Source organism: Passer domesticus, chromosome 7 (assembly GCF_036417665.1).
Source record: "Passer domesticus isolate bPasDom1 chromosome 7, bPasDom1.hap1, whole genome shotgun sequence".
NCBI lineage: Eukaryota > Metazoa > Chordata > Aves > Passeriformes > Passeridae > Passer > Passer domesticus.
Genome location: NC_087480.1, coordinates 4,601,016 through 4,626,707, shown reverse-complemented (window position 1 = coordinate 4,626,707; position 25,692 = coordinate 4,601,016). Strand labels below are relative to the sequence as shown.

The following is a 25,692-nucleotide window of genomic DNA, read 5'->3' as shown; positions in this document are numbered from 1 at the left end:
GAAAGCTGCTGCAAACCCAAAAAAGAGGTAACTGAACAATTTTAATATAGTTCTGCATCCCCCCAAGGCAGCTGCAGGATACTGGTGAGTCCAAGCTGAGCTGGAAACCTTTCTAGCAGAGAAAACACTTTCTCTAAATATTAGGAGCTTCTGTAGGCTCAAATATGTTGATGGCTCACATCATTTCTGCAGATCATACCAGTAGATATTGGGAAGACTTGCTGTGCCATATGTGCATCCTTCTTCTCTTTCAAAGCCATCAGTTGTCGAAGGGAAAAAATAAAGAGTTGTGTTTGGGGGAGAAAAAGCAATATGCACTGAAGCTCAAAAGCAGGCGCGCGTTTGAAGTGTCACTTTTGGTTTTTATCACCATTTTATCACCACTAAGGGAAAGTGCTCTGCAGCTCACAGAGCACTGCCTCATCCAATAACCCGCTCAGAGCAGGCTTTTTAGCCTGGTGATAGAAACAAACACAGGCAAAGGTAGAGGCAGATGATTAAATGGGCTGAAAATCCAGCCTGACACGTTGGTACCAATTGAACACAACTGGGGTCGGGGGAGAGGTACAAGAGCACGAACCAGAGCTTAAATTATCCAGCCTAAATTCCTGCTTTTCACAGCACACCCCCAGCTCCTGGCATTGTATCACCTTGGTTTCACGTCTCTATTCTGCAGACTGGGCAAAAAACTCCCAGTTATGAGGGTGAAGATGAATATTTCCACCACCCCAGGATTAGGCAGGAGCTCAAAAAGCTCCTCCAGCATCATCCCCACATGGGCAATGCTGTAAAATCCCATTGTTGACTCAGACCACTGGCCAATTCCCTGAAAGGATTTCTTAGGAGATGTTGCTCTCTAATATCTCTAAACCTACTTACAGATTTTTTTTTCTTCATTTGAAGATCACTGACCTGGTGCAAGAAAATATTTTCTCTCCATAGGAGGCAGACCTCTTCCCTTCCTGTGACTTTCAAACCACCAGAACTTTGAAGAGTTACTGTGCATCTTTTCCCACTCTATTGAGCACCCAGTTCCTTACCCAGGCAGGCCCCCTGATGTTTTCAAAACATAAATAAACACTGTATACATTCAGACTCTCAATTTCCATTTATACCTGTATATGTTTTACAGATTTCCTCCCAGCCCACTAAAAGTATATTTTTGCCAACCTCTGTAAGCAGTGATCTTTAAGCCTCAGGATTCAAAAGAACAAAAAGTGATTTTTATCCTTGATTCTGCTGTTCTTTCATATTGGATCTGTGTGAAGTCCTCACACACTTTCAGCAGATAAAGGCTTATTCCTAGATTTATCACAGAATAGCAGGAAGCTAATCTTCCAACTGCTCTGAGCTGGACTTAGGAATGGTTTTTATTTCATTACATAGGTTTGGGGTTGTAGTTACACAGAGCTGGGTGGGCCAGGTCAGTCTGGTTATGACAAAAGGCTGATGGAGAGCTGGAACATTGCCAGGCTGTTTTGGTGGCAGGCATTTGGACATTCTGTAAAACCAAGGACAGTAGAAGAACTGTAAAAAAGTGAATTGCAAGATTTGAAGAGCAAATTTTCACTGGACTTGAAATCAAAGTGATGGAATCAAGTCATGGATGTTGCACATCCAAAAGAACCAGACTCCAGCCAAGCTGGAACACAAAGAGAATACAAAATCAACTGGAAGGCCATTATTTGTCAAGGCATCACCATCTTTGGAAATGTCCTGCCTTTCTGTGGGAATTTCCATGTATGATAATGAAGGAAAAAAACAACTTTAAAGAGAGCTTCCAGGAAAACAAATGAAAATGTTGTGGTTGTTTTCTATTCTAGTGCCTCTCCCTCCCCAGGGCTCTGCCCACACAGCATTTTATACAAAATATTCTTGTCAGGATGCTCTGGAATGGTCATTACAGCTTCCTGTGGGGTCACAGCAAAACCAGTTTTAGAATAAAGGGCTCACAGCATTCCCAGGTGGGCAGTGCTGGAACAGGAGCTGCAAGACTCAGCCTGGCGAGGGACCAGAGGTCCTCCCTCAGCTGCAGGAATGGGTCAGGACACCAAGGAGCTGCCATGAAAGACTGGGATCCATGTGATTTCTCCAGCTATTCCAAGCTGCCACAATCCCCTCTGCATCATTCCTTACTCCTCACAGACCAGGCTAATCTTTCTTTTATTCACATTTACAAGATCTATAACAAATATACTCCAAAAATTGAAAAGGGTCTGATCCTGCTTCCCCAAAAGCAGTGCCTAAAGCAGCAGATGGACTGTGGCTGCAGTGCTTCAATATATTCATTATTTAGGCCATTAATTTCCTTTGCACTGAAAACATCTGGCTTCTGATGCTCAGGAGGAAAAACAACATGACCCAAAACTAGTTTAAACTACAGGTTCATCTTCTAGGAGAGCAGGTTAAATCACAACCTCCTAGAAAAAGGACAGTTTTTTCACTATTGGAGAGGATGGAGGGAGGTAAAAATCTTTTCTGTATAACATTCTTGAAGTGATTTTTGTCAGGAAAGCTCACTGGATGCAGTTTTCTAATTGCTGCCTGGAACACCCATGGGAAGAGCTGCTGCTTTTCCTTTTTCCTCAGGTGTTTCTCACAAGCAGAGCTGTGCCAGTAACTAAAGCTGTGGAGAATCCCACACGGGGGCTCAGAGCATCCCCCGACCCCAAAAACCCTCTCCCCCAAAGATTCCAGCCCCAACAGGGATTCCCACACATTCCTGCTTCCCTTGGACCCTTCCCCACGACACCAAATGTGTTTCTAGCAAAACCAGCAGGGTCTGCTCAAATGTGGGTTTTTAAAAAGAGACTTTTGTGGAGATGGCTGAGAAATTGGGGAGGGATTTCACACGTCAGGGAAGGCAAATCCCACCCAGTGAGATAGAAAGGTGTGGCACAATGGCCTGGAAATTAAACAGTGTTTTTCTACAAATAATCTTAAATGAAATGCTTTTAAAACACAGTGATACCAACTGTTTTCAGGCTCTGACACAGTAATTAATTATCTTATGGCAGTGTCCCATGTTAAGAGCAATTATGGTTTAGTTGTTTAAGAAACTAACAACGTCAGGGAAAAATTATTAACCTGCTTCCAGACTATTATGATTTCTTAAACACTCCAAATTTTATGGTCACAAGTAGGAAAGAGAGGACAGGATAGCTTGGTGGGATTAAAGAACAGGGAACAGTCCTGTTTCCTGCAGCTCCTCATCTCCTTCACTCGCCCCCTGGCCAGAAACGTGCCAGGACTTTCTGTCTTCTCATGCCAGCATGAGCTTTCTAAAAATTGCTTTTTTGACTTTGTACCTCTCAAATGAAAGGGGTTGCACAGGTTTGTAGACAAATAAGAATTTCAGAGCCAACGTGTGCTTTTTCCACACAAATTCATCTTTCAAGAGGTAGAAACAAGCCTTTGAAGAGAGGTGAATCTCCAGCCACATGCTCTGTGCTGGAGACCTTATTTATAAACCACCTTCACCCACCAGGTTTACAGAGAAAGGCTCCTAAAGTTTAACAAAATAATGAATCACTGCTTTATAGTCCTGGTTTTGCAACTTTTTCATCTCTTTAGAAAATACCTGATCATTAAACAGCAGGGAAAAAATCCAGATAAGCCAAACTGCATTTCCAACCTATCATTTTGCAAGGAGTTGTCCTCTTTCCGTGCCCGAAAGCTTCCAAACAAGGAATATGAAAAGGTTCTCAAGTGTTTGTGGTTACAGATGAGCTTATTTTTAAGCTGCTCACAAAATGAGAGAACTCCACTAGCCTGTAAAATAATTATTCCTGCAACAAGGTGGATTATGCATAAGACAGATTTCAAAGGTTAGATTTTACTCTAAGAAAATACTGCTTTAAATCTGAAGCTGCTCTTCAGCTACAGCAACACCCCAACATTGGTACTGAACAGATAATTCTAGGTATTTCCTGCCCAAAATGTTTTACCTTTAAATTATTGGAAATTAAATTCATGATGACAAATTGAGAGAACATCAAACAGATGATGATGTCCTACTAAAAGCAGAGGGAGAACTTAAAGAGCACCTTCTTCTGCAGTGGTAGCCTTTAAAATCTCTCATAAAAAGAGCTGTAATTTTGGAATTACAGATTACCAGATTACTCCTCACCAAAACCTGATGTCCTCAGAATTCAGCTGTAAGTGGGAAAAAGACACCTCTCCAAGAATTAAGTGTATAGCAAGGAAACAGTCAACAAGGCTGCACTAATGCAAGGGAGAAGCAGCTCTCATTAGATGGCTATCTCTGCATGAATAATGCACTATTACCTGTTTGGGTTTAATTAAATGTAATACATAACATTTCTTGTAATGACTATAGGTATCCACACGCCTCTATTATACCTGTCTTCAATAATTCATTCACTTTCCTCTCATCCCCTCATTTGGACAATTTATCATTTTGCCAGACTCCTAATGTTAGTCATTTATGAGAAAAGTTTTTATAGTGTTTTCCAGGCTGACTGGGATTAACACAGTCACTGCAGACCTTCAGCATTTCTGTAAACCTGCACTGAACACAGCAATTCTGAGTGGATAACTACATTTAGAGGGAAAATCAAAAGTCATCCTAACACGATAAAACGGTTTTAGGAGGATTTAGCCTTGGATTATTAAATTCTTGTTTGGAGGTTGATGCGTCTGTTGAAAATCCCATTTCTTTTCCATTGCCCCTTCCCAAAACACAGGGAGAAGAGGGGTGAAAAGCTTTGCCAAGCCTGGGACAAAGAGTAACTCACACCTGGACTGAAGGCTGGGGTTTGCAGTGGGTGAAGTTGAAGAGTGCTGAAGTCAACAGCCCTGGAAGGGTTTGAAAGCTGTGCAGAGGTGACACTTGGGGACATGGGGTGCTGGGGGAGTGGTTGAACTCCATAATCTTTGACGGTTTTCCTAAACAATTCTATGGCTTTGTAAAACATTACTTTGCGCCTTTTATTCACGTATTTTTGGTGCATAGTGCACTTTGATGGATTCCACTCATTTTCAGTCTCTGGGCATTTGGAAATCTGGCTCCTCTCAGACTCCTCAATTTGGAAACTCTCCAGAAGAGCTTTTTCCTTTTCTCAAGACTCACCTATTCCTTCAGAAGAGGTACCTATGGCCCTGTGCTCCTTGTATTCAGTAAAATCTGCTTTGTTTTGGGGTCCCAGCTGCAGGTCTGACCCAGCCCAGCTCCCCCAGCCCAGCTGATTTCTGCAAGGCGAGGAGAATTACACCTCCACACTCCTTCCCCAGCATCTGCAGATCTGATTTCCCTCTGTAAATAGATTATATCCAATATTTATAAAAAGATTAAGCTAATCTGACATTTAATTAATGGAAACGGCAATGTTTGACTTTTTATTTTAATAAGCAACACCCTTTGTTCCCACAGAAATCATTACTAGCGGTATGCTCAAAAAAAAAAAAAAAAAAGAAGAAAAGGCAGAAAGATTTAACAAAAGGTTCCATTAAATTAGAGAGCAATAAACAAACACAGCCAATTTATGCATCGGAGTCATTAAATGTGTATCCTCTCCACCACTCCCTTCACAGACACTAGTTAGGGCTGCTGCAATGGATCTGCAGGGAGCAGTTACCTTAATTATAAAATGAAACACCTCTGCTAATGCAGTCTTGGAGCCTTGTTAGTTTACACCCCAGACATGTGGCTCCGAATGGGCTCCAAATGCTAATTCCAGGGATGCTCCGAGGTGCCCGGCGTTCCATGACCGCGCTGCCTGCAGGGCTCCCTGGGTTTTTTCCTCCCTCCCTATCGCCCTTGGGGTGGAGATAAAACGCAGGAACTCTTTGGTCCAGCTCAGCGTGGACTTGTGAATAGTTCATTCATGGGCGGCCATTTGGACAAGCAGCCTCTTTATCTGATTATCTGCCCTCATTGTTAGAGCCCTGCCTCGATGTGATGAGCCTTGCAGGAAAAATTAAAGAAGATGTAAACAGTAAATGCAGACATTTTGCAACATAGCTAAAAATAAATTGCACTACAGGCAATTATGCAAGTTTTACTGGATACATTAAAAAGACATTAAATGCACAGCTGTTTTAAGTGTCTTTTAAGCTGATAAATTAACTGTCTAATAAATTGTAAGATTTGTCAGCTAATAATGCTATTTTATCTGCTTTAACATATGCCTTCCTAGTTCATGAAGCATTATTGTAAGTGCCAAAAGGAGATAATGTGCATTTTACAGTGTTATGTCTTAAGTGGAATGGATCATTGGCCATGAAGAAGTGTGTTAATAAATCTCCTAGGCTTTGTTAATTGCACTCAATGAAGTGTCACTGTTAAAACACAAAAGATGTGATAGAGAAAGCTGAACATAATGTCTTTCAGTTTTACAATTAACAGTTCACTAGGCAAATCGACCAAAAAGACCATAATTTGTTGAAGCCTTATTAACTTACATTTTCCTAGTCAAGGTCATAATTGTGAATGGCTCAAAGCTATCTTTTAATGCTCATCAAGAAGAGTAACCTTGCTGGAGAGAATGAACTTTTACATCTCTCAGCAGCACTTATCCCTGGCTTTGCAGGTAGCAGATAAATAAAGCTGAACTTTGCTGTGCACCCCCAATGAGAACCACTCCTGAGCTGGGAAATGCAACTTCAACCAGCTTTCCTCCACAGCAGATAGAAAAAGTGACAAATTTTTTTAAAAAAAGGTTTTTGAAGGAGTGCATAAAGCTATCAGAGGTGTTGCCATGCAGAAAGACTGCTCTTAATTTTAATTTGAAGAATTTCTCATCAAGATTTGAGGATTTTCCCCGGAAACTGAACCCAGCATAGAAGACAAAACAAGTATCCCAACACATTTCACAAACAATTATCAAAACCAAGTACAATCACTAAATACCCTTCATGAAGAAGAGCTATTTCCATAATTCTTATTAAATATTGATTATTGAACATATTAACACTTGTCAGCATCTCATCAGACTGGCATGACTGGGCTTTGTTGCACAATCTTCCCACTTCAGACCATTTTGTGATAATGTAAAGTATTTTCTCCACCAGGGTAATCACAGTAAATACCAATGATGATGCCTTGGCACACAAATACAGATATATGTTCACCAGCTCCCTAATCCTCATGAAGCAATGAGAGCACATGATAGAGCAATAATGACCAAGCGTTAATTCAAGTCTGTCATTTCTTCCTAAAAGCCTCAAGATGCAGAACATGATGATTCCATGGGAATCGCCATATATTCAAATCTCAGTTCACAAATGCCACCACTCTGAGCACTTTTAAGTGCTCAGCACTGGTGGTTTGGTAACAGTTGTGACACTGTGAAGCACGAGATGCTGGGATATATAAAAATTCACGTTAATAAATTGTTCCACCAGCATTAAAAATAATGAAAGGAGCCCACTTTGCTGCTCTGAGGTCACAGGTTCCACACAGGAGGTCAGAGCCTGTTTCTCCTGAGCTCAGGGATTTCCTGTGGCTGGACAATGAGGAGGTTTCCCACTCCAGGACCAGGCTCCTTGCTGAAGGATAGGATATGGAAGAAGGCAGAATTTGAACACGATGGGCATCATAGACAAGCATGTCCAAAAAACACAATTTGGGATGAGTCTGTAAGACTGCATAGGCACAAGGTTACAGGGGAAAAACTGTCATCAGAAAACAGAGATAATGCCTTCCCTTCCCATAAGGCTCTGCCTAAACAACAGGAGTGTTTAAACAATCATAAAATCCAGGTATGGTTTGTGCTGGAAAGGACCTTAAAGCTCACCCAGTGCCACCCCTGCCATGGGCAGGGACACCTCCCACTGTCCCAGGCTGCTCCAGCCTGGCCTGGGATACTTCCAGGGATGGCATGGACACCCAGCAGGGTATGTAAGAGAACACCTACAGAAAATTATAATTTTCGACTAATGCATTTGAACATGTACCTGAGAAATTTCTCCAGAGGAAAGAACTCATCCAACCAGAAAAGGGAAAAGAACATAATCACTTGTGTCTGTTTCAAACTCCATAGCTAGAGGAGGGAAGAAATTCTCCTTAAAAACTGTGCTGTGAATGGTTTTCACAATTTTCTGTTAATTAATAGAATCAGTAGAAGAGTTGGACTAAAACTTAATTGAGAACAGCATCTGATGTAAATAGAGATGTGCATGTACACATGTAGAGAGTGAAATATAAAGGTGCACACATAAATATATTTCCAACTCCCAGTTACCCCAGAGCTGACAGAAGCAATTTCAAGAAATCATATTGAGACCACTGACACCAAGATAACACAAAATAGCTGAAACACTGTGTTTTATAAATAAAGAGATTTATGTTTGTGCTACAATACCTCAGCTACATAAAGAGTAATAGCTGCAGGAGCCATGCTGGGAAGCCTTTAAGGATTTGAGCATCGCTGTTGCAGCTGGCTCACTTTCTTCTTCACATGGATATCAACCAAAGGGCTGGGACAGGAGCACCTCAGGAATTCAGGGATGTGCTGCTCTGCTCCCAGCAGGATGCACCCCCTTGTACAAGACTTGATGCCATGGCTCAGTCTTGTTCCTGCTCAGGTACAATTTTGTGTTTGATCCACGAGGGACAAGCAGGGGAATGCTGTGCTCTCAAACCACACCCAGGCAATTCCCACCCCTCTTACAAGTTGTTTTCTCATGGTTTTACAAATCAGAATGCTGAAGCCTGTTATTTGTCCTTGTGTGCTGTTTCCAGAAACGTGATTAGCAGAAATGCCCTGAAGGTTTAGAGTTTGATTTCCTGGGTAAATCAGGCAGGCATATGCCCATCATGAAAAGAACTGCAAACTTTGCTCAGTCTGGGGTTTCACACAAGGCTTTACACCATCTAATCAGGGTGTACAGTCACATTCCAACCTCTTCAGACTGAAAACCGAGTCCAGTTTTGAGATCCTGGATTTACTTTATGATGATGCAATTCTATGAAGTGTAGGCTGTTTTTCTTCATAGACTTTAATGTGAAACCAGGTGAACAGAGCTGGTTTGACCCTGGCAAACTGAGATCCCTTTAAACCTCAACACCAATCAATGCTTTGGGAATCACAATGGGAAGGTCTCAGCTGTCCCTCATTGACCCAAGCCCCACAAACACCCTTCCAAAACATACAGCACAAGTTTTGCAGACCTTGGGAACAAATCTCCTATGAAATGTACAGTAATTCCCTCCTCCAACCCCAAAATGTTTGAGTAGCATGATCGCCAGAGATAATAACTAATTGCAATTATGTGGATTGGAGGAGGCTGGCACAAGCAGACACATTTCCTGGGGCAGCCCCAAGGCACTCTGGACACCACTTGGGTGGAAAGGTCCCTGTGGATCTCTGGGAACGGGGCTGGCTCCCCAACACCAGAGATGCCTGGGCAAGAGCAAACAAAGCAAGCTTCAAGGTGTTCTGCTCTGCTTTTTGCTTTTCCTTTAAGTTGGGTTCAGCAGCTCTTAAAGAGTTCTTAAATCACCTTGAATTTAATTTCTCTAAGCCACGTTTAAAGGGAAGAATTACCATCTGTCACAGTTGGTTAATCAGAATCAGCGCGCTCCATCTCACTCACTTTTTATTAAAAAATAACCCTTCAGCTACTAAACTTTCTGAGATCTCTTCTATGAACATGTAAGCCATGCTTATCCCACAGGAGCTACTGGCACCACTCACAGAAGTTAACCAACCCATGAATAAGCACTGGATGCTGGTTTATGTAACGTCACCACATCGTTTTTATTACCTGTGCCTATAGCAGTGGCTTCTTTTTTTTCTTTCTTTAGTGTCTTGTGAAGCTCAGGAAATATTAACATAATTCAGATAAATGTCCACCCCATAAAGAGAAGGAAATTTCAGAAAGGGGAGTCACTGCAAAAATATTAAGATTGTAAAAATAAATGCTCTGCTGGTGTCAGTTTGAAAACAAAATACTCCAGGAAAAGCAGTAAAAAGAGAAGAAAATCCAGCCCTGCTCGCTCCCAGATTAGTGGATGTGAATGAATCCAGAGAAATCTGAGCATTGGCTTAACCAAGCATGGCTAAAGCTGGAACAGTAGCAAGAAAAGATTGCAATTTTCTCCAAACTGTGAACAAAAGGTCTGAACGCCTGCAAAAAGCAATGAATCCTCTTCATTCACCGAAACCAACTAAGTGGTAACAAATTGTGAGTTTCCAGTTGGAGACAATCGGGCAGGAATAATTATGTGGCATGCTAAAGGCTGATTTAACCCTTTCTTCCCCCATTTCTGGGGGGCATCCATCACAGGGAGAACAGTCCTAAGCATATCCATGCAACCAATTCACTTAAACACAGAAATTTCATCCTGCTGAGGGAGCAGGTTCCCACAGATAAAAGAGGGGATCTCAAGACAAATTAAGGCTACATGAGGCCTGTCCATGTTTTCCTGGTGGCAGGGAGAAGCTGTTATGACTTAAACATGTACCCATCTGAGATATAATAATAAACATAAAAAACCAAATTACTACAATACATATAAATATATGTAATGATATCTTTAACATATAATAATATATATAATATTATATATATATATATATATATATATATATATATATGTAAATAAATTAAAGACCTGAAGTTTCTTAACCAAGCCCAGAGCACTGCAAGGAACAATAGTAACTGTAGCCTTTTCTTCCTTTAACATTTCAATCCTTTATTATTTAATTTAAGAGCAGCTTGGTGGGAAATGTAGTCCTTACGCCAAAAAAACCCCAAACCAATGAAAAATTTTAAAAATAAAAATTTACTCAGAGATGGCACAGGATGATTTCAAAATCTTTTTGTTTCAGATTATATTGAAGCATTGGGGGAATCCCACAAGTCTTTTGAGATGCTGTTGGATTTCACATTTAAATTGTTGCATTATCAGCTTCTAATAATTGTTTAGCAAGGAATACAGATAACAAGAGTTTTCTCAAGCACTTTTTTCTGAGTAACTTTGCCAGCCAATTGTTTCACATGCATCTCTTTGAAAGCACATTTTGTTTTGACCCACCCTTTGCAGCCTTGCGGAGAGGAAGAAATGCTGAAATTATTTGCAAATGAGAATCATCTTCACATCCAGAGACTGCAGAACAGGCAGAGTGGAAATTGCCAATTCCAACAGAAATTGCTCAGCGTAGGCATGTAATTAAATTTCTCACTGAAACAAAAAGAACCCCCACAACACCATTTGAAGCAGGAGAGACCTGACCTTAAAACTTTGTCCAAAAGCTACATAAAGCCAGGCATCTGAATTATTTTCTGTGTGGTGGCATTGGCATGGGTTGAGCTGCAGTGGTTCTGAATCCCAGAATCGCTGAGATTGGAAAAGCCCAACCTGTGCCTGACCTCACCTTGTCACCAGCCCAGAGCACTGAGTGCCACCTCCAGGGATGGGGACTCCAAACCTCCCTGGGCAGTTCCACGGTTTGACAACCTTTCCCATGAAAAAATTCTCCTGATGACCAACCCGAAGGCGATGCTTAACTTCCTTTACTTATTTCTTTCTCTTCCCTAATGTGCCCTCAGCAGAACTCTGTCACTGCTTCCCTCTCAAGCTTGGTGAGAATTGCTTGATCTTGAATTTTAAGAGTCTTTAAATCAGCATTGGTGCATTATTACATTGGATGTAATAATTGAATCATTACAGGATAATTATACTGGCATAATTTTATATTATTATAACAGCAATATAGCAGTGCTATAATATCATACTATACAATAATAAAAATATATTTTAAGATTACACACTTTAGTAATAATAAAATAATTGCAAGGTTAAATGCCTGCAGGGACTGAAACATCACCTTGCAAACCCTCCCTGCACAACTAAAAGCCCAGTTCTTCCCAAATTCCCATTTCTGGCACTATTACTTTTTCATCCTCCTATAGTACAGACCCAGGTGTTATTCACACCTTCAATTCACAGAGGTGATTTATTAGGAGATCTACTGGAATGCACTTGCCAAGGGAGGATGGGGAATTTACCTTTTCCTGATTATTGCCCATTCTTTAAGAGCTCAGTAAATATTTTCCTCATCCCTTTAACACACATTTGAAGGATAAACAACCCAAAGGAGGGAAATCAGTCAGATGAGAAAAAAAAAAAAAAGGCCATGCAGGTTTCCATCAGTCTAAGTGTATATTTTGGCAACAAATAAAACAGATTGCAAGAATTGCCAAAAGACAAATGCACAGATTTGGGGGAAATTTGTCTATAAGTCTGCTCAGAGCACAGGACAAGCAGCCTCCTCACTGAACTACGGGATATATATGTGAACATTCTGTACATAAAGGGTTATAAATAAAAGGAAAAAAGGGGTTTGCTGTTATTTTAGATAAGATAAAGTTGAGCCCACCTTTGGTGTTTGTATAATCTCAGTATTTTAGCACTTAACTTTCTCTCTTGCAGATGTGTGTGCAGGGAAGTGAAGCCCAGCCCTGTCTGCAGGGTGTGGATTGGGAAGTCAAAGATGGGAGCTCTGCACTGAGGGGCCCATGGACCAGGAAAAAGCATTTTCTGGCCAAATATTGAAAACCAGCCTTTTACACCTGCCCTCATCCTCTTTTCCAAGCCAGCATTTTCACACACACTCACGTGGAGAACAAACTCACAGCTTCTGCCCACCACCCAAACTCATCCCATTTCAGAGACTTTGTTTCATAATAGAGATTCGCAGCAGCAAAACAAATTCTAACCAATCTTTTAATGACCTTAACCCCTTCTGAATCCTCCCCACAGGATTTATGCTCATTATTCTCTATGATACTCCCCACAAAAGCCAAGCCTGCCTTCTTCACACCCTGGCTAGAGCAGCACTCTTGATCTCCCATCCTCTTCTCAGCTTTTATCCAGCTCTAACATATTTTTTGAAGCAAACAGCATTTTGGTCTAAGGATGTAAATTAGACACTGATATTGGCATCATCTTTCTCTTTATGTTACTTTAGAACAATAACCAAGTGCTACCTTCACCCTTACTGTTGAAAAACTGTAGCAAGGGTTCAAAGTGGGGTTTTTTGATTCTTTATTCATTCTATCAGAATCAGAAGATTTCTGGTGCAAGGCACCAGGATCAAAGAGCACCAAATCATCTACTTGGTTGCAATCTCGGTCAGAATTTATTTCTTCAGAGCACAGGAACACTTTATAACATCGCAAAACATTATGCATGGACCCTAATGAACATAATACTGGAAACCTCACATGAAACCCTCTGTGTCAGCCTGAAATAACAGCAGTACCATGCCTAAAATAAAAACTCAGGGTTAAACAGCAATTCTTGACTCTTGGGTCTGAGCAGATGAGCAACATCCATCCATCAACCACTCTGAACTGTTGACATCCTCTACTCATATGCTTTCCATAAATCCCTGCTGAATGCAATGGAGTTGTGCTGTTGGAAACATAAACCTGGAGTAGCCACCACCCAAACCTGACCACTCCCCAGCTCACCCCATCCTTTTGCCCCACTTGCCCACGATAATCTCCTTTCAATAGACCTTGGCGGAGGGTTAACAAACCTCTTGTTACCTTCTGTGGGAATTTCAGCCCCAAAGTGTTCAGGAGCTTAAAAACCAGAAGGCAAACAAGCCTAACATTCACCACAGAGCTTGTAGCAGCCAGCAGGATTTACCATGGGTATTAAGGAGATTGTGGTGTGCATATGCCAACACCACGGCCGGTCGCCATCCCGCTGCTCCCACCACACTCCAACCACCCCTCCAGCACCGCGGGACTCGGAGCTGCAGCTCCCTTTGTTTCCGCCTCTCGCAAGAAAAAACTCGAGTTACTAAAATATCCCCCTCTCTCTCTGTAATATTTTTTTTTTTGCTATATTAGGTTGACACATCGGTGTCAGAGCGAACCCTCCGCTCTCCAGATGCTCCGCCCGCTCCCGCAGCACGCTGCGGAGGGGAAGGTGGCAGGGAGCCAGCTGGAGCGCTCATCCTGACAACATATTTTTGCAGATTATGCAAAAGCGGCAACATTTAGCTTTAGAGGAACATCACAGCTGTTCCCCTTCCCCTGTCAATCCCAGGCTCAAACCCGCAACAGGTTTCATTTAGGAAGGGCCAAAAGTGCTCCCAAAGTGGCGCTTTCCGCGCGCGCGGCCGCGTGCGGGGAACGTGAGAAGTTGAAGAGCCACCCTTCAAGGACAGAACCAACTCTCCCAGCCAGCAGAGATATCACAGGCTGCCAGGAAGGGACCAGAACAGAAAACTGATCTTTGTCATCACTTTAGGTGCTTGTGCCAGATTTGCTTCTTGATGAATTATAAAAAAAATAAATTGAAACATACAGTATCAGGCAGACTTCATTCATTCATAGCTGTAGAAATGCTCAGAGCCCAGAAGGCTCCTGCTCTAACCCAGAGGATGAAATGGAGCCCTTCAACAACAGAGGCACTTTCCTGGCTCTGGCCAAGCTCACAAAGATCACAGGAGCACTCTGGAGACAGAAATCAGACTAAAACTCCCATTAACAGAGTCAGGGTGACTCAACAATGCACATTTAAGAGGATATTTTAATTTTAAAGCAGGAGTGAGCATTACACTCGCTGGTACACAAACTATTACAATGCTCCAGTCATCCATAACCTGTAAACTCTTTGGTTCATGGCTCATTTTGGACCAAGTGCCTTCACATGGTGCTAAAACCAGATTTTTGCCCATCAGCAGGAGGCTCATCTACTTATTAATGCATTGCTCCTAACAGCAGTACATGATGATTTTTCTAACATATTTCTAAAGGCCCATATGGGGAAAATAACTTGTGAAAAACTTGAATATTAAGCCCATAAATAAAATTAAACTTGACATCTTATTGCACGATAAACCAAATGGAGGTGACACTGAATGTGTAGGTGTGTTCAAAGGGAACAGAGATGCAGCAGAACAAGCTGCATTCAAAGTCTCAATATTTCTCCAAACACCCTTTAAAATAAGAAAAAAATTTCTGCCCCAGCTTTAAACAGTTCCTACAGTAACTTTTCCACATGTATAGAGCTTACAGAGCTTTCTGTGCAGAAAGAAGAATTAGAGTCCCCACAAAACACCAAAAGAAGCAAATTATTCTGAAAACTACAGATAAAAGTCAGATCACAGCCTCAGTTTCCTTAAGTATAAACCTGTGTCTTCACTGGGGCTTCACACCAGGTGTTTATTTATACAAATTGGGGCAGAGGAACGTGGGGCTGGGTCCTGCCGTGGTCCCCCTGCTCAGCTCAGGCTCTCCAGCCATTCCTGCTGACACAGCTGAGCCTCCACTCCTCTCATTGATTATTTTTTATTGTCCATTAGTGCCATTTCTGGATTTCTGACACAAACTACCACCAGGTCTCAGGTTTATGGCATCTTACAGTGCTCAGCTGCCATGGGGGACAAGAACACTGAAAGGGAGGGAACTGTGCCCAAAATCATTAAACCAGAGCAAACCTTCATTGATCTTTTAATCTTATTTTTGTTATGATCTACCAAGAGACCTGTGAAAAAACCATGAGCTATTGAAAGACTAAAAAATATTGAAGGACTTGAAGCTTTGTGGCAGAATTTCTTTCAGTGAACTGCAGAACAGGAAGGACAATCAGAGCCTCCCGTGGAATTCCAGAAAACCTTGTGTCATGACAAATCATTTGAATGGTGCTTTTTTCTCTAATAAGGAGTTTATCCCATGATTGCTCCTGGCAGCCAGAAGGTAGTGGCTGCTTTAGAGAAACTGCTGATAAATCTGAGCTAGATGCTTTTTAAGGTCCCTTCCAGCCCAAACCACTCCATGAAGAAAAGCCAGTGACCAGGGATGAGCTCTGCTCACGTGATAAGGTTGGACTCACAGGAAAACCCACATCATTTTTAGGTACCTTTTAAACATTATTTAGGTTTGATTACGTTACTCATGGCAAGCCTAGGGTTTGTCAGGTGGTACACAGAAGCAGAGCTGTTCCTGCTCCTGTGTTTCAGCTACATTTGCCAGTCCACAAAACCCATCAAACCCCACTCAGTGGAAAGAAGGCTACCTAAAAAGCCAGAAAGTCACAAGTCAAACTTCAGTTCTCCACAGGTGTTTGAAGAGAGTAGAGGGGGTGGCTGTGAAATGGAGGAGTACACATGTTAAATGGAGGGAAGAGGGCTGCACAAAGGTTTGGTTTCTGTTGCAGATTTTCAGGATTATTGATGTCCCCACTCCGTGTGCTGAGGCAGAGCATTGCCAACAGCTGCATTTGATGGGCAAGGGGAGTAATGAATTCCTTATCACAGAGATGTGAGTTCTCAGATCTAATCTTCACTGATATTGGCACAGAATTTTCACAGCCTCTTCATCTACCCGTATTGAAGTCATAGTTTTAAAATAATACAGAAAGATTTATTTTTATTAGAGGCTGTGAGAGCCCAGCTGTCAGCTCCAGTTTGCCCAGCAATGGGCATCCAGAAAAGAAGGAGTTCAGAGCCAAAGCTCAGCCCTGATATCCAATGCAGGTGATGTCAAATTCCTCCTATGAGGCACAAAAAGGCACAGGCTGGAAATCTTGTGCTAAATAAACATGTCACTTCAACAGCAGTGAGCATGAAACACAAGCCTGGCACTGCACACTCCTAATACGTGTCAAGGTATGTTAAAGGGCTCAGTGCAATGATTTTCTAAGGGCTGATATCAAGCACCAGGAATAAAACCATTTCTTCTGTTTATTCATTTAAACAGCCAGGACTGAAACACCCTGTGAGCAAATTTGAGGGGTTAAATTGTTATTTCTGCTCAAATGTGCTGCAAAAGACATTTGAAGAGGCTGCTTAGTGAAAGGAATGGAGGTGGTCTTTCTTTTTTTTTTTTCTTTAATAATTGAGAGTTAAAACTAAAAATTCCCATATAGTCTCACTTCCCTTTAGAGGTCTGCTGGGCTTGGCTTATTCCTCTGCTTTGATATGCAAATGGGCAGCTTGCTTTCCTGCAGGGGACACTGGCTGGGGGCCAAGGAACACAGAGGAGATGTCCTGTCAGGAGAGCAGCCCGGCCGCCTCGAACGCTCCTTGGGCAGCGCCGGAGCCAAGCCTGGGCTTTGGCTTCAAAATAAAATACCTTTGTTAATCGTTTCTCCTTCCAATATAAATGTTTGTGTATTTACCCTTCAAGTCATCTCTGCTGGCCAATGGCAGGAGCACAAGAGTTGAGCTGTTCCTTTTGGGCCAGAGTGGTGCTAAACTCAGATTCCCCTTTGAAGATACTCTTTAAGCTGCCCTTCATTTAAATCACAGAATATGGGTTATTTAAGGAGCATTTAAACCATCCAGCTGCAGTGAACTGCCATATTTTTAGAAATGTGATAAACTCATTTCTACTGGGCAGTTTTCTCATCACTTTTCCATCTGGCCCACTTTGGGGGCATGGTACAAGGGAAAGCCCATTTTAATTTCTGTGTCCTGGTCCCTTTAAGTTCCACTCTCTCACTTTCTTGTTTTTCTGCCTTTTCTTTTAACTGACATAATGGAGTACCTATAAAAAAAGATTAAATGGGACCATAAAGTTTTATTAATGCCTTACATCACTGATATCGTCTCTGTATTGATAGTTCCACTTCCATTATTGCTACTTAGGCATTTAATTAGTGATTCATACAGTATGTTGTAAACTACAGTATTAGCGTTAACCATCTATATAAAAGCCCTCATTATGTAAAAACTCTTCCTGATATCATAATTGGAGTATAGTTATCCACTTTAACTGACTTGAATTAGATTATTATAGATTAATTTATAAAAAGTTACTTGTAAAGGACATTGAAGATCATGGAATATTAAGAGTGGAACTTCATTACAATAAAATGGACTTCAAGAACAATGGCACTGAGTTTTATATAAATCCATTAAAATCTTCTGGTAATATGAACAATAACTGTGTTATCTGGCAACTCAGTGATACTTAAGGATGGAAAGACAGAAGGTAAAAAAAGAAGTGTGCAGAATTAAAGGGAGAACGTGCACTTAAATCCTGGATAAAGCAGCAGAGAGATTAATTGCTCTTTGCAGAGGAAATTGGGGTAAGAGCATAAGATATAACAGGCATCTCACATGGAAGAAGTGCATGGAAAACCATATTTTCCAGAGCATGGAGGTTAAAGATCAGAATAGTTTAAGATTAATATGAAATCTTGAGAAAGCTTTGATGCAAATGCAGTTGTTATTAAATCACAGTACAAGAGAACAGAATTTGGGCCACCTCCCCAAAAAGCCATTCATATTTTCTTCTCTCTGCTGTCACCTTCTACATAATTCCACTCAGCTCCTGAAATTACACGGTCTGGAGCCCAATTTGCTGACCTGGCAAAGGGAATGATGAGCTCAGGCCTCAGTTTGGTCCCAGTGCAAGGGAAGATGCTGAAGTTCCTGTAAATTGGGTCTTCCCACACATCTCCTCCACTTGCCAGTGGATTCCTCCTGGTGAGCAGGGGATGCAGAACCTGTTTTTCTGCCCCGCCTCTGTACTTTGTCCTTTACGTCCAAGGCATCCACTTTTGCCAAAGCCAAAAGATGAGCAGATGCCTCTCTGCTCTTTGCTGGGGGATTTCCCCTTACTATGGGATTGCTCAGAAAATCATCTCTACTGGCTTTATAGAGGCTTGGCACCATCAAACCCAGTGGGAGGATTTCAGTGGGCTCTTGGAATCTGCATTTCTCTGCAATCAGCCCAGGCTTTGGGGTGGGCAGAGTCACTTTTCCTCTGCAGTTTCGCCCTTTTCAGAAGGAATTGACTTTTCCTGACAGATAACACGTAGAATAACATTCTCTCAAATTTCCCAAGTCCATTTCTATGTGGTTGAGCATTTTCCTGCCTCCTAAAGAAGGGGTCCTCTCCATATTTCAGATTTAATAGGCACAACATGATGTGGGACGACAATACCACATTTGTCACCTGGATATTTGCAGGGTGCCTGAATGGCCAGGCTGCATTTCCTCTGGGATGCAGAAATTCCAGGAATCATTTCACCGAGTTAATCAACCAGCCCATCTAGCCCCTCTACGACCTGTCAGGTGAAGCTGATGGTCAGTGGGAAATTTCCTTCAGCACACACCTATCCCAAATGGACCAAGAAAAGCCCATCAACCCTCTGCACTGATTTTCCATATAGTATATTTCCCATATAATCATGTCAGAGGTTCAGACTACAGCTCTTATCTGCCTTTGGACCATTGTGCACTGAAAAAAAAAAAAAAGATTAATATGTAAAGCATGCCAAATAACCTTCCCTGGCACAGAGAGATTTTTTAAGTGTATTCCTGTGGGACACAACTTCCTTGGGAGCTGCTTCAGGAGGAAAGGTCATAGGGGGAAGCCCCAAAAGAAAAAATGAAAGACAGAAATCATCACTTTGTGGTCACAGAACCAGACACAGATCCTCAACAAAAACCTTCACACCCACACACCAAGGGGAACCCCCAGTTCAGAGCTCAGGGGTGTCTGTGTGGCCCCAGCTGCAGGACAAACAAATCCTCCAGGATTTGGGGTGGTGGTTCCAGAGGTTGATGCACAGCTGGAACAGGACCAAACAGTGCTAACAAGGGCATTGAGGAGAAGGGACAGGGCTGGAAGAGCACTTGTCATCCCAGGCCACTCCAGAGCTCTAATTAACACCGGATGCTTTTCCAAAACTCATTTCCCTGCCCAGCAGCCCCTCTCTCCTTCTGCTTTTGGCCAGGTTGACTTCCATTACATCCCACCTTTATTAAAGCTGTCTTAAGCCACATTTTTTTATGTCTCTCATATACCTCAGTCTCCAAGTTTTGTTTTAATTAAACTAATCTGACATCCTTTCCCAGCTCCCTCTTTCCCTTTTCTTCAACTATTCCAAACCCTTCTATTTTTTAAAAACCAGAGTGCAGCAGAAAGATTAGAATCCAGCTCTCCCTGCCCGTACTGTTTCTTGCAGTCTCTCTCTGGCCATAAATTTTGTAGGAGAGCAATAGAATGCAAAGCACATTAGCAGTAACGCGCCGAAATCCCTGTGCTACAGGGTAAATAGGAAATGGAACAGCACATTTACAATTTTGGCCAGCAAAGTACCAGCACTATTCATTGATCTCATTAAAGACCAATCTACATTCAGGGAAGAATAAGATTGATGAGCTGTTAGACTCTTTAAACACAAAAAAAAGTTACCAGCTACATGCATGTGTAAACAGCCCAAAGAGAGGCACGAGGGCTCTCTGCTCCTTCAGCCTAATGGCAATAATCACTGGGTAATGGAATTGGAGCCTCCTGCCATTCCAAGAATTGGATGTGAACCTGCTCTGCCACTTTGGAATAACCAGTGCACAAAAAAAATTAAATATATATATATATATATATATATATATATATAAGATATATTGAAATTTCATTTATCCTGGAAATTTATCATTTCATATATTTTTTTTACTCTAAAAGGAAAAGGGAAAAATACTTTCCTTTAGATATTTCTCATATTTCACTAAGCATAAACTGGTCTAAACCGCAGCCTCTTCACCCACACTCAACTCAGACATTACAGGTGACTCCTCCTAGGAGCCTGAATTGTTATCCCAGTTCTGCCACAGCCTTCACTCCCTTTGGAAAATGTCTTTTTTCCCCCCTCTAATCTCAAGTTTCCCCAACTGAAAAATGGAAATGCTGATACTTGCACAGCTTTGGAGCCCAGAGATGTAAAGCACTCCATTGGTGCAAGGTATTACTGTGTTGATGATGATGAAATAAGCTTTCATACACCACTAAATTATTCAGGAACATCTACTTTGGTTTCACCCCTGGCACTCCCAGAATGCACCTCCACTGCCATTACTCTGCGGGGAACAGCAGTGGTGAGTAAATGCCTATGAAACTCATATATTAACCTCACTTGGTGGCTGGAATATTCATTTCTTTTTGAGTCATTTCAAGCAAGAAAGGAAAATCTTCACTCTTGGAAATCATCTTTAGCTGACACATTAAGGAGCGGAGCTGAACAAATAATTTCCTATGAATAATGTGATGAATTTATTTTCCTTTTCTCTGTCCCCAAGCAGACTGGGATTTCCTCAAATGTATTTGTTATTCAAATGTATTCCACAACTATCCTTTGCAGTGTTTTTCTTCTGTGTTTATCGTGCCTGAATGTGCTTAATATCCTTCTTTCCTTCTGCTTTCAGCTCTGGGGTTTTTCTGGGGTTTCTTGGGAGCAGAGTGTGGGGGATTGCTTCCATTGATCATCCAGGTGTATTTTAGGGATGTGAAAACATCTGATTTGCAACGTCCTGATATAATAACAACATTTGATGGCTGTGCATGCCTGTCAAACCCCCTGCCCAGACCTCCCTGGAGAATCCACCAGGTTTTTGGGGGGGTTTGCAGTGCCCAGTGTGTCTGGCACAGGAAGGAGCAGGTGAGCATGGGGTGTGCCCAGCGTGCTGCCCAGGAGCTGCTCCTCTCCCAGCACCTGACGCGCAGCAGAGCCCTGCAACTCCAACCACCCCAGCACAGACTCTGCGACAGAAGGAGAGGAACTGCCGAGCATTTTTTTCTCAGTTTGGACAGCCTCTTAATGTGTTAAGAGAGACATCTTGTCAAGGATATTTTCAGTTTTGTCGTTTGCTTTATCCCAAGCTCTGGAGTTGGCACATTTCGGAGCCATCCTAATGTATTAGCAAAAGTATGGCCTTGGCTGTTATCCTTAACTCTGCTGCAAACCTGGCACGGGACTCTTCCCTTTTCCCACTCTGAGTTTTGCTCCATAAAAGGTGGATTCTATCACTTTTTGAGAGCTCTTCCAAGACCCCCTGACCCAGGTATTACAGTCATTTATAGGTACAGAGCTGGCTCAAGGAGACACTTCCCAGCAATGAGTGCCCAGAGATGTATTTCCCAAGTACAGTGAGTAAATCAAAGCTGGAGCTTGTACATTCCTGCTTAAGAAAAGTCTGAGCACATACTGAATATTTCAGCTGATTTTAGTGCCCTCTGATATGTCCCATGGTGGCTCCTCTCTGTACCCAGAGATATTTGAAGCACAGGCTTACTTGTTTTCTTCCTGTGACTTTGCTATTGAAGAGCCTGGCCATACAAAGGGAAATAAAGCAGCTAATCAATACTCTGGGATTGTGATATATTAACAGGCATCCCCAACCATTAGCAGAGAATTACCCATTAACAGATTAATAATCAAAGAACAGCTGGAAAAAATACATTGTTATTGCTCATGAGGCAGTGGGTTTTTTCCCTCCTACAGCTTAATTCAAAATAAGCAGCCAAATTTCAACAAACTTAAAGGTCCCTTCTTCCAGAAAACTTCTGCCTTTAATTACATCAGCGGGTCCTCAAGAGCCACCCCTACCAGAACCAATCCTTGGCAAAAAATTGCCCCTTTGGTGACTGAAATTGAAATAATTCCATCATTTAAGTGAAAGAAGGGTATTTCAGGCAGCTGCTGGCCCATGCTCAAGGCAGTCTCCCTTCTCCACGTGCTGCCAGAGAGGCCACATCTGGTTCTGTGACAACTGGCACTTCGTACAGGCTATGCCATCCTTATTTCTTATTCTGACCCTCTTCATTTCTTTAAAATCACACACCATCAAGTATAACCACACAGTTCAGAATTTCATCAAGCCATTTCTAACCAAGAAGTCACCCAGAAATATTTGGGGGGTTCCAAACCTGTCTTATTCCATGTGCCCCACCTTTAACAGGCACCCAGTACCCATGAGCGACTGCTCAAAACATCATTTTTATAACAATTTTCCAAAAACATTTTCCTTATTGAAATAAACAGAGACTTCAGTGACTCCTTTCTGCCTTTCTTCCCAGCCTCCACTCCTCCCAAAGCCCGGGGAGTGGGAAGGAAACGTTTCTTTCAGCGAGATGCTTGTTTCCCCTCGCCTTTGAATTCTTAAAAGAAGAATATTGTTTCATACTCTTCCAAATCTGCTCTGCCTTCCCCGAATCTCACCTTACCTTCTCTTCCTCCCTCTTCTTGATGACTATTTTCTTTCTTCCTCACTGTTTTTCTTTCCTCTCGTCCTCTCCTGCCTCTGCTGCTCTGGTTTCACCATCTGGTTCTGGTCTCCTTATCGCTCTCCTTCCCTCTGCCACAACCCGCGCTTTCCCCCCTCGCACCTTCCCCACCCTTGTTTCTCCTCTCCTTTCCACTCACTCCTTTCCTGTCTTATTTCCCCCAAGGTTTTCAAAGGGAAGCCCAGCCAGGGCCAGCTCTCCCTTCCTGCCTGCTGCTAATTGAGCAGTTCATGAATTCCCACTTCTGGTGGCGGCTTTGCAACTTTCCAGTTTGCCTTTCGACGAGATGGGGACGGCACCAGGCAAATCCCAGCTAGAAAATTATCCTGGAGCCTGAAAGTCACAGCTCCCCCTTGGGTTTTATTTTATTTTATTTTACCATTTTTTAAAAATTTCTTTACCATTTTTCTCTGTTTCTTAAACAGGCGAGTTGGACTTTAATATACAGTTAAAAAATTCTTATCAAGAACCTTTATACATTTTCAATACTGAAGCAACAAGTAACTAAATTGGGAGCCTTTTTGTTTCCTTATCGAGCAAATCTATTCCTGAATGCTAACAAGCAGGTCTTTATATACTTTGTCCACTTGATAATAGACTAATAATCTTATCATGATGTTTTCTTGAACTTGAACTAGGTGTACAAAGTTAAGGCTGGAAATGTGGGAAATTACTAAATTATATAATGTGGCAGAGATATTACAAGGAATTTCTTATATTGCGCAGCGAAATATTGCCAATTATTGTAGCTGTCAATTTAACAATAGGCTTATTCACTATGGTGTTTGATTAATGTGAAATTATTCAGTTGGCTACCTTGTAGTTGGCCTATTTTTGTGTCCAATTAGTATGCTAATAATGGTAATTATGTTCTATACTGCATGTCTCATCACCTAGAGGGTTTTTAAAATGATAAAATAATGAGAATAAACAAGCTGATGCTGACATTCACTGGGCCATTCTAATTACTTACTGAGAGCACACTGGGGAATCAACACTCAACCAAAGAAAATGATTCTTGCTTACTTTGTTAAAACTACTCTTTTCAAAGAGCATTAATAGTTTGCTGCTGTTTTCTTTATTACAAGGGACTGCACTATTTTCCCTTTTATTTGCCCTGTTAATGTACAGTACCAGGAAAACGAAAAAAAAAAGATAATTTGATTATGTTTGACTGAAGCGATAACTGTTTGCAGGGGGTGTCAGAAAAAACAAATAACTGTAATTGCTGAATTATACACCTTTGTAATGGCTCCCATTTATTTCTTGGCTGCGTGATAAACATACCATCACCTTTCTCACCACGGGAATGGGGCATTTTTCCAGTGCTGGGCTTGCTGTGGGATGGAGAGCTGCCAGGGATGGACCCGAGGTGGGATTCTGGCGGCAGCCGGACCCGCTGCCTCTGCTCCCCCTCCATCCTCTTCCCCACACTCACACACCCCTCAGGGTTTGGGGGTTTTTGGCTATTTGTAAACACCATGCCCTACAATTTTTTTGATACAAGCTTTCACATTGCATAAGAGACACTATCAATAAATAATAACGCATATTCTTATTTACAGGCTCAGCTTTAAAACAATACCTGGCATCTTGTGAACAAACACACAGGGTTTGAAAACCCCTGTCGTTTCTCAGTCCTCCCTTATCCTGCAGAAACAACACCCCTACTCACTGCTGCTCCAGAAACACCGGCCGAGGATGGGACTCAGACATCTGTTGCACCGACACCGGAATAAGGAGTTGGGATTTTCCAGCTTCAGCACGAAAGGAAACAGCCAGGCACAGAGGCTAAAGCTGAGCAGAGCGTGTGGGAATTCTGAATCCTTTACAGAGCAATTTGGGATTCATGCACAGCTCTATTTGTTTTTTAAATGGAATTCAAGTGATAAATTATAGAAGAGAAACAAAGACGATAAAAGGGAAAATATTATTTGAAAAGTCACAGTGCCAGGTGGGAGGGAAGCTGTACAAAAACTTAGGATAATGGGAAAAATTCAAGGAAGCTGCAGACCTGAGCAGACAGCTGGGCAGGTATGCCTTAACTCTCAGATTAATTGATTGTGCAGAAGAGGGATGCTGAAATACCTCCAAGCTTTGCAATCCAGGCTGCCCTGGGAAGCCTGTTTAAAACTATGAGCTGTGATTAAAAAGATTGTTTGAATGGAAATCCCTACAAAGACAATATAAAGGAAAAAACCCTCCATTATGACAACATTGTGTGTTTATATGGATGCTGATATTTTACTCCACATACAACCAAGCTCCAGGACAATCCATCATAAAGCTGTGCTGGGGGATGGCTGGAAATGCTGTTTGCCAACACGGAGCAGGGGCTGGTTTTAATAAAGGATGTAATACGTGACATGTTAACAGGGAGTCATTTGTGCCCCGTGTATTGGTTACTCCTGTCCTGTCATTTTGAATTATGTCTCAATATGTCTCACTTGCTAAAGAAAGCAACTACCAGCAAACAAAAAGTTACTGTAATCCGGGAAAAACAACAAAAAATTATTGAGATAAGGAATTCCAAAAGACTTTTGTTTTACACCGTAACATATCTTCAACTTAGAAAGAGAGTTGCAGTGCTAAAGAGAAAATCCCTGGATGTGCCTGTTCCCCTTCCCCACCTCCTCCCACCCCAGCAGCAAAATGTCACCCTCATCTCGTGGACTAAGAGTTAAAATTTCTGTT

At 41.9% G+C, this 25,692-nt stretch overlaps 1 long non-coding RNA gene across 2 annotated transcripts in view; it reads right to left on the bottom strand.

Annotated features, from left to right (window-relative positions):
• The window catches only part of LOC135304269 (uncharacterized), a 139,021-nt gene that overhangs the window by 94,280 nt on the left and 19,049 nt on the right, over window positions 1–25,692 (bottom strand). The gene's annotated exons all lie outside the window — the stretch shown is intronic.